We start from the raw sequence: 19,585 nt of genomic DNA, 5'->3' as shown, positions 1-19,585 counted from the left end.
GCTATCAAAGTTTTGTACTTGGCAACATCCACTTCTGAAAAAGGAATTACTCCATTACTGCTCAGCAATAATTTGTAACGTGGATCCAAAATTGAGGCAATAATGTAATGTTGATGTGACACAATGTTATTTTGAATCATTGTATTTTCAGATAAGCGAACGGCTAAGGTGTACACCAAATAATATGCATCTACTTTGTCATCCACACCGGCGTACGTTTCAGACACCTCCTTCAGCTCTTACTCTAGCATGTACAACAATGGGATAGCTTGGCCCATAGTACAGTCCTCCCTGCTGACTTCACGTGTGAAGACCTCAAAAGGAAGTAGCATCTCTGTCAGGCATTTAACAAGCTCTCAACGGTCATTCCTTTCACAGTAGGATCTCCTGACCTTTTCATGACATAAGCATTGAGTGGTATGTACTGCTCAAACAGATGCTCAAGCATGTAATAAGTTGAGTTCCAATGTGTTGGCACCTCCTGGATGAGTGCTTTGACTGGCATTTTATGCTCACGTTGAATGACCCTCAGCTGCTTCCGGGCTTTAAAAGAATGGTTGAAAGGTGTGCATATTCTTCTGCAGGTGGTCAGTAAGTTGCTGACTTTGCTTTCATTTTTCAGAAAGTCTTAAACAACAATGTTAATGCAGTGTGCCAAACACGGGACCCTGAAATAGCCACCATCTTTCATGGCCCTAACTACATTACTACCATTGTCACTGGCAACAAAACCAATGTTAAGCCCTCTTGGTCGTAGCCACTCAAACACCTTGCTGTTAAACTCATCCAAAATGTTTGCAGCAGTATGAGATTTCTCCACAGCATACATGGCTACAGTTGCATGTTTGTGAGTGTCATTAAAAATCTCAGCAGTGTCAACAACACCTGCAGATATCTTGGCTTGGCAACTGGCCCACATGTCTGTTGTCAGGTGGATACTCTGAACAGCACTCTGTTTTAAGGTTTTTCCAAGCAATTCCAGCACGTCGTGATGTAGTGCTGGAACAGCAACTCTGGCAAAATAGTAGCGGCTGGGAACCTTCCATTTTGGGCAGATGGTTGTCACAAATTCCAGAAAACCCACCCCTTCAACAAAAGAAAAAGGGAGAAGGTCCAGTGCTAACATGTTAGCCAGCTTCGCATTGTACAAAAGTGCTATTGGGTGGTTGCGTTCGTACTGCCCCTCTGGCCTAGTAAGCATGCTAAGAATGGTAGGCTGCGTGGTATTCCTTCCTGTTATGCTCAACGTCGCACTTTTTTTAAAAGCAGTACTCCTTGGTGTCTCAGACTGACTCTTACTCTTGTGCCACTGAGATGTTGCTGAGGATGTGGGCGTTACCACTGCAGTGCTGGGGACAGGGCTACTTTGTGTACCACTACCACAGAGAATTTCTCCCTCTGCTTCTTCTTCCTGTTCCACCGTGAGCGGACCTTCTACTCGTTTATCCCCACCAACAGCAATGGTTCCAGTTTTTATGCAACGAAGGTGCTCCTCCCACTGGATTGCGTGGTGTTTTTCCAGATGGGTCATTTGGGCTCTGGTACCATAGTTTGTACCAAGCTTACCACGACTAACAGAGGTATGACAAATGGATAATATAGCAATGTTCTCCTTCTTTTCGCTAACCGTAAAGAAGTCCCACACTGGGAGCTTAACTTCTGTCTCCTGCTGGAGGTGCCACTTCCAAAGCCGGATGAACTGGAGGGTGTGCGTTGAATTTGACTCTGTGCAGTACCACTACCTACTTCTGCTGAGGTGATGCTTGTGCTTGATGTAGGACGCTGCCGGCCCTTTGCTAATGTAAATATGGAAGCTGGAGGTCATGTTGGTGTTACCTGTGTTGGAGATATGCGTGCTACATCCCTCGCAGCCATTTTGGATAGGGTAAAAATGTTGGTCTCCATCTCCTCTGGGCCGGGAGTGATGTTCATGATGACTGGCTCATCATCATCATCATCATCAGCATCCTGCTCTTCTACATCAACCTCCATAAGTGTAAGGCTTTCAGGAAACTTCCTTTTCCCCTGCCTGACCTTGGGACGTGTCTCCCTCTCAGACTCAGTTTGTGGCTTCCAAGTGGCATCTAGATCATCAGAAGGAGGGCTTGGCGAAGAACTTGATGGACTAACCCTTTTCCTTGCTGGGGATTTGGAAGACAATGGAACTTCTGAAAGAGTGGCTTCCTCTTCTTCCTCTGCATGAGGCTCAATTTCCTGAACTGCCCCTACTTCGGGAGGAACAACAACTACTATTGCGGGCGGTGGTTGCGGCTGTTGTTGTTGACCACTTATCTGCTGTGTTCCCTCCTGCGTTGATTGTGTACTACTTTGAGATAGCGATAAGTTTACTTCAGGCTCAGCATCACTGCTTTCCACCATTATGCTGGCTACTCATCTGCTTGGGCCTAGGTTGGTGGGTTGGGCCCACTGATGCGGAGGTGCTGCCCCCAGCTTTGCCCCCGGACACCACTGTTGCAGGCGTCATTTTTGGTGTCCCAAAAAAGTTTTTGGGTGGCACACCAGACTTAAGTGACACTTCCTTCTTCTTCTGTTCCTTATTCTCAAATGCAACTTTCTTGGTACTGGAGGACCTGCTACCTGCTTTCTTAGGGGGCATCTTCTTCAGATGTCAACAGTACTCAGTTGCACAAGTTGCAGAGATGGCTGGTCAGGTCACTCACATGTCACGTCATATACAGCAGCAGGACGTCGGTCTGGCACCACAACGGGCGATGATGACACACCTCCTCCTTAGTCTTTTGTGCACCTAAAAGCAAAGAAGCCAGAGGAACATCAGTCAAAAGATAGTACAATCAAACTAATATAATATATAACTTCTTAGTGTGTGGTGGGTGGTCATAATTATTAAATTTTATTAAGTCAATGAACAACAACAGTGTAGTCATTTATGAGACTTTGACAACAAGGCCAGAGCTCCTGGTGTACTACTGTACTGTGTATAGCAAAGAACAAAAACATAAATGTAGTGTAGCCTGTTTGCCCTAAATAAATATGTGTGCATCACATGGAATGGATGCAGCATCAGGGAGCAACAACATCAAACACATACACATAATAAGGCATTTATTTACAACACCCAAAAAGTGAAATATACCCCAGAAAAAAAGTAAAACCCACATTTTGCAATTCAATCCAAAGCCATCCATGCCATACATGATGTTGAAATTCAACACACAACACAAAAACAGTTGTTTAACTTCCATGCACCCGTGAAGATTGATGAGTAGTACCCCTGGGCCTACTGGCAGACTAGGCCACAAGCTTGGAGGCCTATGGAAAAAGCACAGTGGCTGGTCCCCCATAATGGCCACCACCACATGGCCAGGCCACTCACAAAAACAAGACAAGGTCAGGAATACAAGACAGACAATGCAGGCCTATGGCAAAAGCACAATGCCTGGCTTAAAAAAAGTGCCGCCACACACATGGTCAGGCCACCCACCACGATAATAACAAAAAAGTGAATACAAAGGACAGGAACAGGAAGTTGGAGTCTCTGTGGAACTTACTTCCTCTTTTAAAAAAAAAAAAAAAAAAAAAAAAAGTGACTCCGTGCTCCAAACTACAGCCAAATGACAACCTGAGGAGTTTTTTTAGCAAAATGCACAAAATCATCGTTTTAAAAAAGGTTTTATGTTGCTCGCGAGATATTGTTTGCCAGATTGCAAATTTGCGTGTTCGGCATCGGGAACTGTACAAAAAGTTGTTATCGCGTGCGCGAACACGCATATTGAGAGCGCGAAAAAGGCAAAAACTGTAAGTCCGCGCTGTCGCGCTGTGCAGAGTTGCCAAAGTACACGAGCTGAATTCCTAGGGTTACCTATTGGCTGAAATCCCTATTTATTTAACACACATCCAAAAACTGCAATTCCACCTCAAAAACCACCTTTTGCAATTCAATCCAAAGCCATCCATGCCATACATGATGGTGAAATTCAACACACAACAAAAAAAACAGCTGTTTAACTTCCATGCACCCGTGATGATTGATGAGTAGTACCCCTGGGCCTACTGGCAGACAGGGCCACAAGCTTGGAGGCCTATGGAAAAAGCACAGTGGCTGGTCCCACAAAATGGCAGCCACCACATGGACAGGCCACTCACAAAAACAAGAAAAGGTCAGGAATACAAGACAGACAATGCAGGCCTATGGCAAAAACACAATGTCTAGCTTCACAAAATGGCCGCCACACACATGGTCAGGCCACCCACCACAATATTAACAAAAAAGTGAATACAAAGGACAGGAACAGGAAGTTGGAGTCTCTGTGGAACTTACTTCCTCTTTTAAATTAAAAACAAAAAAAAAAGTGACTTTGTGCTCTAAACTACAGCCAAATGACAACCTGAGGAGTTTTTTTAGAAAAATGCACAAAATCATCGTTTTCGAGAAGGTTTTATGTTGCTCGCGTGATATTGTTTGTCAGATTGCAAATTCTGCGTGTTCTGCAGCGCAAACTGTACAAAAAGTCGTTATCGCGTGCGCGAACACGCATATTGAGAGTGCGAAAAAGACAAAAACTGTAAGTCCACGTTGTCGCACTGTGCAGAGTTGCCAAAAGTACGCAAGCTGAATTCCGAGGGTTACCTACTGGCTGAAAGCCCTATTTATTTTACACACATCCAAAAACTGCAATTCCACCCCAAAAACCACCTTTTGCAATTCAATCCAAAGCCATCCATGCCATACATGATGTTGAAATTCAACACACAACACAAAAACAATTGTTTAACTTCCATGCACCCATGATGATTGATGAGTAGTACCCCTGGGCCTACTGGCAGACTAGGCCACAAGCTTGGAGGCCTATGGAAAAAGCACAGTGGCTGGTCCAACAAAATGGCCGCCACCATATGGCCAGGCCACTCACAAAAACAAGAAAAGGTCAGGAATACAAGACAGACAATGCAGGCCTATGACAAAAGCACAATGTCTAGCTTCACAAAATGGCCGCCACACACATGGTCAGGCCACCCACCACAATATTAACAAAAAAGTGAATACAAAGGACAGGAACAGGAAGTTGGAGTCTCTGTGGAACTTACTTCCTCTTTTAAATTAAAAACAAAAAAAAAAGTGACTTTGTGCTCTAAACTACAGCCAAATGACAAACTGAGGAGTTTTTTTAGCAAAATGCACAAAATCATCGTTTTCGAGAAGGTTTTATGTTGCTCGTGAGATATTGTTTGCCAGAGTGCAAATTCTGTGTGTTCGGCATCCCGAACTGTACAAAAAGTCGTTATCGCGTGCGTGAACACGCATATTGAGAGCGCGGAAAAGACAAAAACTGTAAGTCCGCGTTGTCGCGCTGTGCAGAGTTGCCAAAAGTACGCGAGCTGAATTCCTAGGTTTACCTACTGGCTGAAAGCCCTATTTATTTAACACACCCAAAAACTGCAATTCCACCTCAAAAACCACCTTTTGCAATCCAATTCAAAGCCATCCATGCCATACATGATATTGAAATTCAACACACAACACAAAAACAGTTGTTTAACTTCCATACACCTGTGATGATTGATGAGCAGTACCCCTGGGCCTACTGGCAGACTAAGCCACAAGCTTGGAGGCCTATGGAAAAAGCACAGTGGCTGGTCCCACAAAATGGCCGCCACCACATGGCCAGGCCACTCACAAAAACAAGAAAAGGTCAGAAACACAAGACAGACAATGCAGGCCTATGGCAAAAGCACAATGCCTGGTTTCACAAAATAGCCGCCACCCACATGGTCAGGTCACCCATCACAATAATAACAAAAAAGTGAATACAAAGGACAGGAACAGGAAGTTGGAGTCTCTGTGGAACTTACTTCCTCTTTTAACATTTTTAAAAAAAAATAAAAGTGACTCCATGCTCCAAACTACAGCAAAATGACAACCTGAGGAGTTTTTTTTAGCAAAATGCACAAAATAATAGTTTTCGAGAAGGTTTTATGTTGCTCGTGAGATATTGTTTGCCAGATTGCAAATTCTGCAGGTTCGGCATCGCGAACTGTAAAGTCGTTTTCGCGTGCGCGAAGACGCATATTGAGAGCGCGAAAAAGACAAAAACTGTAAGTCTGCGTTGTCGCGCTGTGCAGAGTTGCCAAAAGTACGCGAGCTGAATTCCTAGGGTCACCTACTGGCTGAAAATGTCCTATCTCATTAACACACACCCAAAAACTGAAATTCCACTTCAAAAACCACATTTTGCAATTCAATCCAATGCCATCCATGATGTTAAAATTCAACAGACAACACAAACAGTTTTTATGCACCCATGATTTGATGATGACTACCTCTGGGCCTACTGGCAGACTAGGCCGCAAGCTTGGAACAGAATGGCAAAAGCAAACACACTGCCTGGATGGCTCCACAAAATGGCCGCTAGCCACCCACAACAACAAGAAATAGAAGACAGACAATGTAAGCCTATGCCAAAAGCACACTACCTGTCTTCACAAAATGGCCACCACACACATGGCCAGGACACAACAACAACAAGCATAAGCCAAGGGGAACAAAGAAAAGACATGCAGGCCTATGTGGAAAAAGAAGCACACTACTAAACTACCACCACAAAATTGCCACAAGCCACATGGGCACTCACAGTCACAACAGGCCATGGAAAACAATGAACTGATGCAGGCCTATATATGACCAGACAAAGGAGGCCTGCTAAACAACACAGCATTAATACAAAAATGAAAATCAACAGGGCTATGAAAGGATTGGAAAGAGGTTACACATCAAGCACACATCCAACAAAGGTATTTAACACACACACCCAAACAGTGAAATACACCACAACCACATTTAGCAATTCAATCCTATGCCATCCATGCCCTACATGATGTTTAAATTCAACAGACACCACAGAAACATGGACCCATGGGTACCCTACTGGATGAAATTGCAAAGAAAAGCAACTAGGCCCCTATTGAAAGTACAGGCCACCCACAACAATATTTTTTCAAAACAATGAAAATCCCAGAAAAATGTAGGTACAAACAAGCCCCAATGAAACAAACATGTACACCAATTCTCCAACTTACTTGTAAAATTAAATCTCAAATCAAAAAGTCCTCAAATAAATCCAATCCAATGATATGATGCGGCAGACAGACACAAAAAGTGATCCTTCCAGATCCAAATCCAAATGAAAGTGAACAGCACATGGACAAAGTACTGGGAGGAGTCTGCTGGACAGGAACAGGAAGTTGGAGACTCAGTGGCACATCCTTCCTCTTGAAAAAAAGAGTAAAAAAAAAAGGACTCCTTAAGATGTTACCGCTTGCGCAAGAATGCATATTGAGCGCGCAAGGAAGCAAAACAACTACGCTACGCTGTAGATTGCATAGCAATCAGCAACTTCGCGCTCTACGCGAATCGCGAAGTTACCTAGACTTTGCAAACTCCGCGAGCGGAGCGTAGTTCACCGCCCAGGCTTACAGATAAGGAGAAATGTCAAGGTTCTGAGAAATGGATATCAGTTGCAAATTCCTGCTTCCTTTTCTCCTCCGTGAAATGGGTTGCAGAGTACACAAAACCAAAGAAAACACAAAGGCCAAGCTAAAAGAAAGTTCCCCACGGTCACAGTACACATGTCTCTGTTAAATGCGATACCTCATACTCCATCACGAGGTTCCTCAAATCTGGGGAGGATAACAACAGCCTGTAAGACTGCACTTTAATGCGGTAGTGAAAACCCTTTGAACTTCTCCCGCCGCAGCTGCGAAGCGGGGACAAAATCCAAGCGTTCACGCTCGTCTGAGCGGAATGGAATTAGCGCCGATTCGAAACTCCCCCTCAGCGATCTCAGTCCCAGGAGGTAAGGAGAAGCCCACAACTCGGGTGGCGTGTGCCAAGACCTACGCTACCAAGAACAGCAACAATAGCGAGTGCAGAGCAGCCGTTCTGCACCTGGAACGTCCGGGTAACTGTGAATCACGTACAGCGCTCCGTGCGCTGTACGTGACTAAAAGAGAGGTGTTCCCTCCCAGAAGGACGGCCTTCTGGGAGGTGTAGTTCGGTGGAACTACTCCCTATGCTACACATGTGGTAGGCGCAGCCTGCTGAAACCTGACACACACAGTATTAATGATTGAAGAGAAAAAATGAATAAAATTATTTAAAAGATGATGAATGTGGATACTAAAGTGTTACTGTATGTTATCCTGGTCAAAGTGGGAAGTTGCAACTCGGCGTTCCTCTTGGTAATCCTATCCACGCTGCGGCCGTCAATCTTGGGTGCCACTGCCTGCCTAGCGGATGTGGATTCGTAGGTGAGTGTGAGTTATTTTTCCCAGTATAGCACAGGGTAAAGGCCGCTTGTAAGTATAGATGGAAAAACAAAAGGGATATTTAAAGATCAAGGAGAAAAAAAAGCATGAATTACGGAGGAGTACAAACACTTTCAGAGTGGCATGGCTAAATCATGTCCAATCTGTTGTCTGTTTCCAGCATTTTCCTACAACAGCAACAGGACAGAATAGGCCCACGACACCCACCCAACCTCCACTTAGCTTAGATTTTGACTGAGCCAGACAGAGCACACATGTCACATATAGAGCAAAATAGCATTTTCCAAAGTAGGTAACTAAATCAATGGCATGCACAGCTGTCAGAAATACCACCACTACTACACTCGTGACTCGACTCCACCACTACATAGACATATAGGTCTGCTGTGGTTGTTGTTGACTTGTTTACCTTTTATGCCACTCATGAAACGCCCTGAGTTATTCCATCAATAATCTCCGATCCTACTGAGTGACTGAAAAGGTATTATGTCACCGTGGTCATCATGGTGTTGTTGTCCAACTCAGTGTGCAGTGTACATAGTGAGTCCAGATTCCATATTAAAAAATGCAATGGATCGGCCTGCAGTAGAAATACAATTTTGTTATTAAACAACAAGAAGGGAAACATTGACCTGAGTTACTTTTAGTGTGTAGATTGAATAATAATAGTACACAATGAATTCTCCTCATGCACAACAAACAACAACAACACAAACACCAATCACTCTCAGAGTCAGTGTCCAAAGCATGCCATCATTCATTACCTGTTCCTTCTCGTCTTGAGTTAAGGGGCAGCCTCTCTCGGCTCGGAAAGTAGGATGGCTATAGTAATCATCATGTTCCACCTCTTTTGGAGGGACTCGACGAGGCAACATTTTCTTGCTTGTACTATTATTATTCTACATCCAATCATCATCGGGCTTGAGGGAAATGGATTTAGGGTGAGTCAGGAGGATGGAGGAGCAGGACTTCGAGTAGTGGACTTCAGTTAAATGCAGACAGCTGCACCTCCAATATGGCAATTAAAAGACTAGAAGACGGTGGTGATGGATTTGTTGTGATTAAAAGTTTCGAACCAGAAAGACAAACACACACAAATAAAAGTAAAGAAGGAAGGAAGAAAGTAAGAAGTTCAAGCCTAGTTGTCAGGGAAGAATAGCTCGTCCTCAAACTCTGGGGGTTCAACCAGAAGTAGGTAATCATCATCTAACACACTACTTTCGTCACCTAAGGCGCTGTCCTCTTCTTCCTGCATTGATTCATGTATTGTCTAATTCGGTGGTATAAAGTGCTGATTCATTTGGATCATAGTTAACCTCTCCATGTTTTTCGGCGAGAGACTGGTCCTTTTCACTGTTACAGTGGCACCAGCAGCACTGAAAACACGCTCAGAAGAGATACATGCAACAGGGCAAGCCAGATAGTTTATCGCCAGCCTGCTGAGCACTGGCCATTGCCCCCTTTTCCCATACCAATACTGCAATGGGTTTTGATCAATGTAGACCTCTGTTGGGTCATTTTGATTGGCCCGGACCGTCCGCTCAATGTTCAGGGGTGCTACACTTTGCTTGTCCTCTTTTGTCTTTGCATCAGCACTGGACCTAGCAAGCCCTTGCTGTAAATACCAATCCTGTGCCGATTTAACTGGGGCTGATGATCCAGTTCTTACTGTTGTCAATAGTGTTGGTGACCGCTCTGAGCCAAACGCACTGCCCTCAGACTCTGAAGTGGAACTTCACTAGGGGTGGGCGGAATTTGCGGAATTAACCTTCGCAAATTATCGCGAGAATGTTTAAAATTATCGCAAACAAGCAGAAATATCGCGAAGATGCGGAAGTTTTTTTCCGGCATGTTCGCGAGATTTTCTGCATGGTTGCGGGTCGCCAACTTACCCATGTGGTTGCTTGCGGGCGCGGCCATCTTGTTTTGAGTTGTTCTCGCGGTGCATGATCGCGAGAAGAAAGACGTGATCGCGCGACGCATGACGTCACTGCGGGCGCGAACTGTCGCGAGACAGCGCAAATGGCTAAAAACAATACAACATCTCATGGAGAACGCGACCAGATCAAGAAAACTTGTCGGCGAACGCAGGGATTCAGGTAAGGCGATCGCGCGCGCGTGAGAATGTATTATTTTACAGCGCGAGCAAGAAACAAATTATCGCCAAGCTGCGGAAACCGGAATTTTTGACATTTTCGCGCTCTCCGCGGAACGCAAAAATGTCAAATTATCGCAATTTCCGCGAACGGAACAAAATTTTTGCCCAGGCCTAAACTTCACGCCGGATGCCCTGCTGCAGTACTTGCTGTGGGTTTGAGTAGCGGGCCTTTAATTACCAGTTGTTCATTTTCAAAATCACTGGCTGCCTCAGCTATTCAAGTTTTGTACCGGGCAACATCCAGTTCTGAAAAAGGAATTAATGTCTTACTGTTCAGTGCCGATTTGTACCGTGGATCCAGAATTGTGGCACAAATGTAATTCTTTTCTGAAACAATGCGAGTTTGTACCCTAGTATTTTGAGATAAGAGACTGGATAAGCTCTCCACCAACTCAAATGCTTCATTTCTTTCCTCCACACTTCTGTACGCTTCAGGCACCTCCTTCAACTGGTGCTCTAGCATGTGCAACAATGGTATAGCTTGGCCCATACTACAGTCCTCCTTGCTGACTTCACATGTGAAGACCTCGAAAGGAAGAAGCATCTCTGTCAGGCATTTAACTAGGCACCATTGGTCCATCTGAAGGGTCCTGCCTTTCACAGTAGTATCCCCTCTTTGGCATGACATATTCATTGATTGGTCTGTACTGCTCAAACAGACGGTCAAGCATGTAATAAGCTGAGTTCCAACGTGTTGCCACCTCCTGGATGAGTGCTTTGACTGGCATTCTATACTCACGTTGAGTGATCCTTAGCTGCTTACGAGATTTAAAAGAATGGCTGAAATGTGTGCATATTCTTCTGCAGGTGGTCAGTAAGTTGCTGACTATGGCTTCTTTTCTCAGAAAGTCTTGAACAATAATGTTATTGCAGTGCGCCAAACACGGGACCCTGAAATAGGCACCATCCTCCATGGCCTTAAGTACATTACTGCCATTATCCGTGGCAACAAAACCAATTTTAAGCCCTCTTGGGCACAGCCATTCAAAGACCTTGCTGTTAAACTCTTCCAAAATGTTTGCAGCAGTATGAGATTTCTCCATGGCGAACATGGCTACAGTTGCATGTTTCCAAGTAGCATTAAAAATCTCAGCAGTGTCAACAATACCTGCTTCAGATATATTTTCTCTAACCCCCACAAAAGCGATCCAGTGGGCAGTGATGCACATGTAATCAGTGGCTTGGCAACTGGTCCACATGTCTATTGTCAGATGGATAGTGTGAACAGCACTCTGCTGCAAAGCTTGTCCAAGCAATTCCAGTACATTGTGATGTAGTGCTGGAACAGCAACTCTGGCAAAATAGGACCGGCTGGGAACCTTCCATTTAGGGCAGATGGCTGACACAAATTCAAAGAAACCCACCCCTCCCACAAAAGAAAAAGGGAGAAGGTCCAGCGCTAACATTTTAGCCAGCTTCGCATTGTACAAACATGCCGTTGGGTGGTTGCGTTCGTACTGCCCCACCAACCTAAGCATGCTGTCAATGGTAGGCTGGATTATTTTCCTTTGTGGTGCAGCTGATGCAGGTGGCTTCTTGAACCCAGTTAGGTGCAATAACGCACTTTTTTTCATTGCAGTACTCTGTTGCTTTGGTGTCTCAGTCTGACTATTAGTCTTCTTACTACGGTGCCACTGAGATGTTGCTGAGGATTTGGGTGGTACCACTACACTGCTGGGGACAGGGCTAGAAATGTCTCCCTCTTGTTCACCTTCCAACATGATCATATCTTCTTCTACTTCTTCATCCTCACCAACAGGAATGGGTGCAGTTTTACTTTTTTGTACGCTAAGTAGGTGCGCCTCACAATAGATCATGTGGTGTTTTTTGAGATTACTTGTTTGGCCTCCGGTACCATAGTTTGTACCAAGCTTACCCCGACTAGCAGCGTGTCAACAAATTGAGCATATAGCAACGTTTTCCTCCTTACTGCTAACCGAAAAGAAGTCCCAAACTGGGGAGGTGTACTTTCTGGCGCTGCTGGAGGTGCCACTTTCAAAGCCAGATAAACTGGAGGGTGGGCGTGGAATTTGATTCCGTGCACTTACAGTACTACTACCTACTGAGGTGGTGGTTGAGCTGGATGTAGGACCCTGCGGGCCTTAGCAAATGCAAATATGGAAGCTGATGGTCGTGTTGGTGTTACCTGTGTTGGTGGTATCCGTGCCACATCCCTCACAGCAATTTGGAATGGGGTGATAATAATGTCAGTCTCCATCTCCACTGGGGAGGGAGTAATCTTCATGATGACTGGCTCGTCATCATCCTCCTCTTCTACATCTTCCTCCATAACTCTAAGGCTTTCTGGAACCTTCCTTTTCCTCAGCCTTGTCACATGGCATGCCTCTCAGGCTGAGCTGGTGGGTTCCAAGTGGTATCTAGATCATCAGAAGGGGGGCTTGAAGAAGAAGTTGATGGACTAACCCTCCTTTTCCCTGCTGGGAATCTGGAAGACAATGGATCTTCTGTAAGAGTGGCTTGCTCTTCTTCCTCAGCATGAAGCTCAAGTTCCTGAACTGCCCCTACTTCGGGTGGAAAAACTACTATTATGGGCTGTTCTTGTGGCTGTTGTTGTGGCTGTTGTTGAGGCTGTTGTTCCGGCTGTTGTTCCGGCTGTTCTGGCTGTTGTTGCCCACTTATCTGCTGAGTTTCCACCTGCGTCGATTGGGTACTACTTTGCGATAATGATATTTCAACATCACTGCTCGTTGGCATTTGCGCAAGTAGACTGGCTACCTCTGCGACACTCATGGGCTTGGGCCTAGGTTGGTGGGGTGGGCCCACTGATGTGGAGGTGCTGCTCCTAGCTTGGTCCCAGGACACTGCTGATGCAGGCGTAATTTTTGTTTTCCCAAAAAACATCGTGGGTGGCACACCAGTCTTGGTAAGTGCCTTCTTCTGTTCTTTCTTCTCACTGGCAACTTTGTTGGTACTGGAGGACCTGGTGACTTTCTTTGGGCCCATCTTCTTCAGATGTCAGCAGGACACAGTTGTACAAGTTACAGAGATGTCTGTGGCCACACGTCACATGACTTTGTGCACAGCAGGACTTGTGTCTGGCAGTACAAAGGGTGATGATAATGACATTGACACCTCTTCCTCAGTCTTTTGTGCACCTAAAAGAAAAAAAGCCAGAGGAATATCAGTGAAATGTTGCATTTGTTGTTGTGGTCCAATTAATGGGAGTACAAATAAAAAATGTTTTTAACTCAGTTTGTTATTCATTTTTTTAACAGTGTAGTCATTTGTGAGACTTTGACAACAAGGGCTTTCATGGTATACTGTTTACAGTCAGGAAGGATAGGAAAGAAGAACAAAAACAAAAATACAAATGGAATGGAAGTGGAACCTGTTTGGCATTAATTTGCGCATCACGTCATTCAGGGAGCTGCAGCTGGCAAAGGGGATGGAAGCAGTAAGCCAAGAGGAACAAAGGAACAAAGGAAACACATGCAGGCCTATATGGCAAAAGCAGCACACTTATAACGACCATGCCACCAGCCACATGAACACTCACAGTCACAAGCACCAAGCAGGAGGCCTGGAAAATAATGAACTGAAACAGGCCTATAATAGCCAGGCAAAGGAGGCATGCTAAACAGCACAGCTTTAATGCAATAAAATGCAAAAACGAAAATCCACAGGGCTAAACAAGGTGTGCAAGTTACACAGCAACCACACACACACAACAAAGGCATTTATTTAACACACACCCAAAGAGTGAAAAACTCCAAAAAAACACATTTAGCAATTCAATCCAATGCCATCCATGCCCTAAATGATGTTTATCATCAGACCGCAGAGAAACAGTTGTTTCATCATGCACCCATGACTACCTCTTGGCCTACTGGATGAAAGGCCTATTGGCAGACTAGGCCACAAGCTTGCAGGCCTATGGCAAATGCACACTGCCTGGCTTCAAAATGGCCGAAATCCACATGGCTAGGCCCACGACGACAAGAAAAGGAAGACAGACAATGAAGGCCTATGGCAAAAGCACACTGGCTGGCTTCAAAATGGCCGCCAGCCACATGGCCAGGCCCACAACAACAACAAGCCTGGAAAACAATGAACTGAAACAGGCTTATAATAGCCAGGCAAAAGATGCATGCTAAAGAACACAGCTTTAATGCAATAAAAAGCAAAACAAAAATCCACAGTGCTAAACAAGGTGTACAAGTTACACAACAACCACACCTCACAGACACACACAACAAAGGCATTTATTTAACACACACCAAAAAAGTTAAATACTCCCAAAAAACTAATTTTGCAATTTAATCCAATGCCATCCATGCCATAAATGATGTTTATCAACAGACCCCTCAGAAACAGTTGTTTCATCATGCACCCATGACTAGCTCTTGGCCTACTGGAGGAAAGGCCTATTGGCAGACTAGGCCTCAAGCTTGCAGGCCTATGGCAAACGCACACTGCCTGGCTTCAAAATGGCCACCAGCCACATGGCCAGGCCCAAAACAACAAGAAGCCTGGAAAACAATGAACTGAAACAGGCCTATAATAGCCAGGCAAAGGAGGCATGCTAAACAACACAGCTTTCATGCAATAAAATGCAAAAACGAAAATCCACAGTGCTAAACAAGGTGTGCAAGTTACACAACAAACAAACCACACACACACAACAAAGACATTTATTTAACACACACCCAAAACTGATATACCCCCAAAAATACACATTTTGCAATTCAATCCAATGCCATCCATGCCCTAAATGATGTTTAAAATAAATTCAACACCCACCAAAGGAACAGTTGTTTCATCATGCACCCATGACTAGCTCTGGGCCTACTGGCTACCGACAATATATATATATATTTTTTAAATGATGAATAGTACAAAATTGTAGCTGCAGCAACTGCAATGCCCCAATCAAACAAACAAAACCAACTTACTTGTAAAATCTCTAATCCAAAAGTCCTCAAATCCAAAAGTCCTCAAATCCAAAAGTCCTCAAATCCAAAAGTCCTCAAATCCAATGATATATGATGCAGCAGACACAAATAGTGATCCTTCCAGCTCCAAATCCAAATGAAAGTGAACAGGACAGGGACAAAGCACTGGGAGGAGCCTGCTGGACAGAAACAAGAAGTTGGAGACTCTGGGGCACTTCCTTCCTCTCCAAAAAAAGGTTTTAAAAAAGACTCCTTGCACAAAAAAGTACAGCCAAATGTCAATCTGAGGAGCTTTTTTCATCCAAATCATCATTTTCGAGAAGGTTTTATGCTGCTCGAGATATTCTTCTTCTCCAGATTGCAAATTTTGCGTGTTCGGCATTGCGAGCCTCATCAAACTTCCGCCGGATGGCCGATGGCACGTCCGAATGATGTGTTCGCGATCGCACACTCTCGCGGGATCGCGAGGCCGCTACCACAATCTCGTGGCGCACGCGAACGGATAGGAAAACTCATTGGCGAACGCAGGGATCCCGGTAAGTCACTACCGCATGCGTGAAAATGCATTTTTAAAGCGCGAACAAGGAGAAAATTCCACTACGCCATGGATCGCGGAATTTCCAGTCATTCCGTGTTCTCCGCGGAACGTGGAATTTCCAAACATCCGCAAATTTCGCGTGCGGAGCGGATTTTACCGCCCAGGCCTACTTATGGCAGGCCTGCTTTCAGTAGGTTATGGGGTTACCCAGTGTTGCACAAAACCAAGCTGAAGCACTGGGGACCCCTTTGCCACCTATGCCCTGGGTACCCCTGATACCATAAGCTAAAGACCTATAAGGGGGTAAAGTCTCTCTCGATTAAGATTGCCAATTCACCTATAACAGTTTTAGGGAAAGAGCACTGGCACTGGAGTCTGGTTACCAGGCTTCAGAGCACTGTCAGAGTCAAAAGTCAGCATCTAGTAGTCCACATGGGGGCCAAAAGTGGGAGTACAACTGCAAAAAGCTCAGTTTTTGTACACTTGGGATCATAATTTTCATGCTATATTCCTTTCACCTATATTACCCCCCTTGTAGTACTTCTGTTTCATCCTGAGAAGCGCATTTTCAGCTTGCTTGTGCCTAATACCTTTAGCTGAGTGTGTGCAGCCTGTAGTGTCTGTGATGTTTTAGCTGCCTCCATATGATGGAGTTTCCTTTAAAGTGTGCTTGCTAGGTCTTCAGCTCTATCTTTGTTAATGGGCCCTGCAATTGAAATCATTTTGCCTGATATACTAACTTTAAGAGTTTCCCAAAGTGATTGAGGCTCTCCCACTCTGTACTGATCTCTTTGAAGAATAATGAGATACCAGTCCTTATTGAGTCAATCATTGTTGAGTCTGGTATCCCTCAGGTGCCAAGAGCTGAACTGCTAGCTTGCTGGATTATTAAGGAAACCTAGATCTGTGCATGGTCATACAGAGCCAGCACCTCTACCAATCTCAGCTATCTCAATCTGGATTGAGAATTGTAGAGGACACTAGGAAGTGATATAGCCATGCATACATTTTATTCAGCAGCCGAGCAGTGTGTGTAGTCGCACTCTGAGGGGTGGAGATGTTGCCACACATCCTGCAACCTGACTCATCACAGCCAGTACCTCCCATCTTGAAGAAATTACCCCAGCTGCCCCACCCTATGGGCCTATCTATCCATCTCATTATTCATAACAATATTAAAGTCACCTCCAACCAGCACATAATTCTCAGGTGAGTCTAAAATGTGACTGATTGCTGTTCTAAGGAATTGCTTCTGACCTGAATTGGGGGCGTAAACTGAAGCAACTGCAAATGAGTTGTCCCCTAATGTCAACTCTTTGCCAGTGCCCTCCCACTAATGTGAGTTAGTTACAAAACAATGGGTATGACCTAGAAGCGTCACTAGGACCTGGGTGAAATATGGTAGAAGAAGGGCTGGTCCCAGTGGAGGCAGAATTCTTTTGGGGACCGGGAGCCAATGGAGTTTATTCAAGGCGGCGGAAGCTGAGGACTTTCTGGGGAGTTTAAGTACCAGGCGGGCTGCAGCATGTTGTACCACCTGAAACTTCTTTAAGACTGATCTATTAACTCCAGCCAGTAGCCCATTACAATAGTCCATACGAGAGAGTATCAGGGCCACTGCTACGGATTTTCTAGCAGACAGAGGGAGAAACCTAAAGAATTTTTTTAGGGTTTTGATTAAACCGAAACACATTCCTGCGACCGCTTTGGTATGGGGAAGAAAAGAGAGGGAGTTATCAAATTGGACTCCTAGGTTCCTGGCTACCTTCACAACCTCAGGAGGTGGGGTTGCTCCATCGGGCCACCAATTAGACGTGTGGAAAGAAGTGTCCATCCCTATGGGAAGAATCTCTGTTTTGTCCGTATTACACTTCAAATGATTAGTCGACATCCATTGAAGGACCGCAGTCAAACAAACTTTAAAATTCATTTCAGCTTGCGTAGAGTCGTTCTCCAAAGAGATAATCATTTGAGTGTCATCTGCATATGACAGAACCTCAATCCCGAAGGAACTAATCAGGGTAATGAGGGGAGCCATATAGACATTGAAAAGTAGTGGACTTAGGGAAGATCCCTGAGGGACTCCTGCTGTAATGGGTCGTTCGGAAGAGAGGAAGGGACCCAGGGTAACAGCCTGTCTCCGAGAGACCAGGGAGGATTTAATCCATCTCAACACCATACCTGAAATGCCGCTGCATTCGAGACGCCTCAAAAGAATGTCATGAGAGATCGTGTCGAATGCAGCTGACAAATCCAACAGAATCAAAACCCCCTTCCTGCCTCTATCTGCAATCATTTTCAGGGAATCGGAAACTTCAATAAGGGCTGACTCTGTAGAATGTTTAGGCCGGAATCCAGCTTGGCATGGATGAAGAATATGTTGCTCTTCAAGAAATTTTGTGAGCTCCTTTAAAACAAAGGTTTCTGTGATTTTACCCAAAATTGGAAGAAGTGAGATAGGGCGAAGATTTGAGAGCACTGCCGAATCAATATGTTGTTTTTTTTTAAGTGGTTTAACCAGTGCCAACTTCCAGTCAGCTGGGACAACGCCCGTACTGAGAGACGAATTGACAATCTGATTAATCATGGGATTTGCTACCTCTGACAGTTTGTGAAGGACTGATGGAGGACAGGCATCCAATGGAGACCCTGATTTACATTTTTCCATGGCCATAAGAGTCATATCTAGCGATACAGGTGCAAATATAGAAATTGAGTCTAAGCTACTTGTCAGAGGGGGATCGGGGTGGAATTGCCGCCTGGAAAGTCTTTCTGAATTTTGAGGATTTTTTCTTTGAAGAACAGGGAGATCTGATCACATAATGACTGAGAGGCAGGAAGCTCTCTTTGTTCCGCCATCGGTGTAGTAAAAGACTTCACAATTTGAAAAATCAACTTCTGATTGTCTTTAGCTGTGTTGATTTTTTTTGTAAATAATTCCTTTTTTGCCAGTTGAATCTGGGAAAAATATGCTTTCCTACCTTCCCTAAATATTTTTTTTTGTTTCTCCATATATCCCTTTCTCCACTGCCGCTCCAGTTGCCTGCAATGCAGCCATGCTTGAGCCAATTGGGGCGTAAACCAGGGAGTATTTCGATTTTTAGGTTTTAACGTCTTGCTCTTTATGTCCAAGGGCATAATAGCCTTGCCGATATTGGTAAGCCAGGACTGAAAAAGGCGAGAGTCTATCTCTGTTTTGCCTGTTAAAATAGGGGCAAGATTTTTGGCCACCATCAATAAATTAGGATTTTTAGCAATCTGTGTCCATGACGGCCCCTGCTGAGGTTTATTAAAAAGTTTCACAATCTATGTCATCGGGGGCATTGTAATTCTGAGGGGAATAAAAGAGTGGTCAGACCAGATTAAGGGGACGGGGGTGTCTGCGGCAAGCCAAGGCAAATTCGAGCAGACCCCATCAAGGGTATGACCTGCCAGATGGGTAGGGCCATTCACTATTTGCTGTAGTGAAAATAAGTCTAGGATTTGAGAAAAATTATCTGTTCCAGGTTCAGAGTTATCCTCTAAGTGAAAATTAAAATCACCTAAAAGCGTAAAATTGGCATATTTGAGCATGAGGTAACTTAAGGAGTCATTAAGTGAATTAATACATTTAGTACTTTGACCAGGAGGCCGGTAGATAAGTGCACCTGAAAAGCATGAGGTGGCATTCAA

The sequence above is a fragment of the Triturus cristatus genome, chromosome 7, assembly GCF_964204655.1.
Source record: "Triturus cristatus chromosome 7, aTriCri1.1, whole genome shotgun sequence".
NCBI lineage: Eukaryota > Metazoa > Chordata > Amphibia > Caudata > Salamandridae > Triturus > Triturus cristatus.
Note: the sequence above shows the minus strand (reverse complement) of the source record.